The sequence below is a fragment of the Rhea americana genome, unplaced genomic scaffold, assembly GCF_003343005.1.
Source record: "Rhea americana isolate MKP2758 unplaced genomic scaffold, rheAme1 scaffold_5, whole genome shotgun sequence".
NCBI classification, from domain to species: Eukaryota; Metazoa; Chordata; class Aves; order Rheiformes; family Rheidae; genus Rhea; species Rhea americana.
Window position 1 is genome coordinate 5347367 of NW_028186645.1, and position 4322 is coordinate 5351688.

Consider the following 4322-nt stretch of genomic DNA (forward strand, 5'->3'; position numbering starts at 1 on the left):
GAAGGGACCAAACTTTGTGCAAATCTAACACCTTTTTTAAATCTCAACTTCAGTTTTAGGAATGAATTCTGTTCAAATACAGGTTCTTTCTTTCTTCCAACTTCCTCCTCCATAATCACACCTGCATTTTTTTTCTCATAATGCATTACAGATGCTACTATTAGCAAGGTGGTTTAAATGTTTGTAATCATCTCGTATCTGCAGGAGTTCACAACTAAGAACTAAAACGCCTAATACCCAGACAAGGGGCTGGCTGAGAGGAAAGTCTCAAGCTAAATTTTCTGAAGCTGGGTGCAGAATTGTCACATCCTTGCCTTGCCAGAAACTTGCTTACAACACTGTGAACTACAGTAGTTTCTGGATAACTGTCAGCTTATTTCAAAATACGTTACTGAAATAGTTTGTGATGTAATGACAAAACAGCATCACAGCTGGTATCAACAGCAGAAAACAACAGAGGTCACCATCGACTTGCAGGAAGCTGTATCTTCAGAATCCATTTTAGAACTTGAGGGATAAATCAAACCAAAAAGCACAAAACCTATTTTCTGATGGCATCATTTCAAAATTCTATAGTATGAACAAAGCCAATTACTGTAAAACATTGAGTTTCACTGAAATGACATTTTTGTTGTTTGCTAATCCAAACACAAAGAGGGKTTTTTTTCCTTATCCCACATGAAAAAATAGAAGCAAAACCTAGCATCTCCTACTGATTGGATTTTTTTGAAAAGGGAAGGGAGAGAGTGTCTCTGTTTTCTTGGTTTTTTCTTGCAATTGTTATCCCATTATCAGTATTTCCAGTTCTAAAGAAATAGGGATTGCTACAGTTCGGTGCATTATCACTTATTCTGTTCTGGATTTAAATTAGTTATTCTGTTCTAGATTTTTAGTTGAGATTTTCTATTTATTTCATCCAACAGCCTGTTTGTTTTTTTAAATCAAACATTGAATGTYAAGTAGTTTGAAATATATGGGATTTTTAGAATTTTGTATTGCATTGATGAGTTCACCTTAATTTTCTTTACAAATCTTTTACAGAAATTTGTGAAATTGACACAAAAATCAAATTTTAATTTGGAGTTAAACTCTGACAGTTAGATATCATAATACAAGCAGTCGACATTAAATATCCATTCCTTACAAAGGAGAGAAGATAGTAGTGATAGAATAACAAAGTACAGCAAAAGACTGATCTTAACTGTGCTTTTAAATCACAAACACCTGTCAGCAAGCTTAAGGAGGAAGTAGCTGGGAAGAAAGACACCCTTCTCTTTATACAAAAATAACTTCCAGAATTCCCCTGGAATTTATGTGTATTGTTTTCTGTTTTAAGTACTCTGCTTGCCTTCTCTTTGAACCTACTTGAATTGGATAAAATTAATTATTTAATCATGGCCTGCAAAGGATTAGGAAAGGTTTCTTTCTGCTCTATTTTACATTAGAAATACTAGAGAATGCCAATTTCCTTCAGTACTTCAGCTAAAATTGGAAAAATAGACACGTGTTCTGACTGCTCCCACTGGATAAGACTAAACAGCTGCTGCTCTTCCTAAGGTTTTGTCATGGGATAGAATTATTCTTCCATCCATAAAAACAGAAGGATGCCCCTTGCATGGTATAAAAATACTGAATACTTTAATAATATTAGCATTACAAAAGAAGAGTTTCAAATGGCAACAGAGGTTTGAGCCAAGTAAAGAAAACACTTAATTTGATAATACTCTAGGCATCAATATCACTTTTCTCCTGAAATCATTTTACTAAGGTTTAAACCTTACAGTGCTCCAGTCAACTTCACCTTCCTATACTSATTTTTTTAGTGCAGATGGTTATGTTATGGAAGGCAGTGTATCTCTGAGTGGGGATGGAATGAAGAAGGCTGGGTCTCCAGTGCCACATCTTCTATTGCATATGCATAGTGCTTAGCACAACCTAAAAGGAAGGTGGGTTTTTATTATATTTATGATCTTGTCTTGTTATTAGGTAACAAGGAGGATCTCCAATCCCTGTGTAAGTAAATGTAATCTTAGGACAGTCCTAACTTGTCCACCTGGACAACTACAAATGTAACTTGTGCTATAACTGAACACCTGAAACAGCTTGCAGTGTTTTGCAAAGCCAACAGGATCAGTGAAACACAGTATACAACCGATCTATCCACTGGGGAAAGGCGGTGCCAGGAGCAGACAAAGCAGAGCCAGGCATGTAAATTTATATTATTTAAAGATTTCCTAGCACAAGAATGACCACATTGCCCACATGTGGCTAAATCTTTACATTGTTGGTGTAGTGATGTATGAGTAGTTCACAGACCTGACTCTTCATTAGCACTATAGGTTTGTAGTCTGYTCTTCTGAGCTTCAAGTGTGTATATTGCCTCCATCACTACAGAAAAGTATGTGAAAAATACACTTTTTTCCTGCACAGACAGTAATACTCAAAAGTGATGGTGCTTTTGAATATGTTTATGAGTGCAGGACAGAAGGACATGGAGAAATTAGGCAGAAAAACTGAATGTTGCATCTAGGAGTTAAAATGATGCCATAGTAAACTGTGGTCCTTAACAGTACAGATTTGCATCTTGTAGCACAGTTGGTCAGCAATTTCATTTGTTCGTAATGTAAACAAAGCCCTGATAAGAAGGTCGTCAGGGAAAAAAAAAAAGATGAGCTATTAAATCCACAGAGAGTAACAGGATAATTACTGAACATGATCGTTCAGAGCTGAATGTCACACACTGCAAATGATGAGCACGATGAGCTGAACAATGGGTAGGATCTTGTGATTTGAGCCAGGTTTGAGCCAACTTTTTCATGGTCACTYCCAGGCATACCTCTTCAGGAGTGAAGCAGCAATTTTGTTCTCCACGACTTTTGTAACTGATGACCAGAACGACTCCTCTCTGGTTCCATAAAACTGCCACCATAGGGATGTGGCCAGACAATAATAGGATGTGATTATTGCATTTCATCTCTCTGATGTTTCAGGATTTACATTATGCTCAAGGGCTTTTGGACTCCAAAYTTAAACCTTACTTTCCCTAATACTTTACTGTCCTTGCACGCACTACTTTCCCTAATAAGCATTTGATCAAGGCTGTAGCTATGGACCTAAGTCATGCAGTAATCAAGCCTGGAGGTTTGATTTTTAGCTGCATCGCTGTTAGGTGGCTTCAGWCTTTTCACCAGACACAAAGAGAACGGCATTAGCAAGTCACGTCATGGGAGGTGGGAACTAGGGGTTTTAAATTATCTAGGATTTGAAATTAAAATAGACTATAAGGCAGCTCCAAATGTGTTAGTTCTTATAAACTGACTCATTCAGTTCCTATGTCCTGCCTCACTGACTAAATCTTCGGTGTTATTACTGAGTCTTCTCTTTTATCACACAGGTGTTTGCTAGTCTGGTTACACTGCAGTCCAATTTAGACTTTAGATTATTTGTTCAGAGCTCTTTCACTGTCTTGCAAATTTCACCTCAGTTTTTACAGGACACAGCTTCCAGATTTTGATGTCAACAGTACCACGGAAATAAAAGGCCTGCTCGCCGTGCCCAGCCCTGCCTCAGCAGGAAGGAAAAAGTCCTRGAAGCAGCCTCGCCATTCCCACAGCCCTCACCACCCTTGAGAACCTCATTCTCTCCCAAAATGGCGGACGCGGCCTCGCCTCAGCGGAGCCGCCCRCCGCCCCTCGCGCGTGCGCATGCGCCACGGCACCGGGCCTGAGCGCCTCGCGCTCCTCCGGCGGGGGGAGGGGAGCGYGTGCACACGTGAGCCCCCTGGACCACCCTGCATCTGCTCCACCGCCGCCGTATCTCGCCACCGCATTGGTTAGTCTGTGAACCTTTCACCTTTTACCCGGCTCTCGCCGCCAATCGCCTGGCTCCTTGCATGTCGCGGGGATGTGGAGCGTGTGAGCTGCGCAGGGTGACATTCTCGGAGCGGGCTTGCGTTGCGGGCGTTGGGCGGCTCCTGTTGGTACGGGTGGGAGGGGTGGGGGAGGTGCTCCGTTTGCGTAGGGCCGGCAGCGCAGGGGGAAGGGAGGGGGAGGAGGCTATCCCGGGCCCAGGTGAATGGAGGAACCTGACAGTTGGGGGGAGTGAGGAGGCGGCGGTGGGGAAATGGCGGCGGCGGCAGCACAATGAGACGCGGCCTGTAGTGGGGGGAGCGCCGGGCTGGGACCTGTCCGAGCAGGTAGGAGATGGCGGCCCAGGCGCGCCTGCCCTCGCCCCGGGAGCTGCATGGCGGCCGCGCACGGGTGCCGGAGCCCAGCGCCGGCCTGCGCTCGCCGCGGCCGCGCCGCGTGCCGAGGGGCGGAATG

The 4322-nt window shown here is 43.2% G+C and overlaps 1 protein-coding gene across 8 annotated transcripts in view; it reads left to right on the forward strand.

The window, feature by feature from the left end:
• The first annotated feature begins 3744 nt into the window (after positions 1-3744).
• Positions 3745-4322, forward strand: part of DICER1 (dicer 1, ribonuclease III) — a 65562-nt gene continuing 64984 nt past the window's right edge. For 2 of the 8 annotated variants that reach the window (XM_085317499.1, XM_085317497.1), the window contains exon 1: positions 3756-3831. The gene's annotated coding sequence lies outside the window, so the exon portion shown is untranslated. Of the gene's footprint in view, positions 3832-3898; positions 3915-3962; positions 3980-4030; positions 4071-4108; positions 4196-4322 lie in introns of those variants that run through there. The other 6 variants (XM_085317498.1, XM_085317495.1, XM_085317501.1 and 3 more) reach the window with 5 other exon arrangements.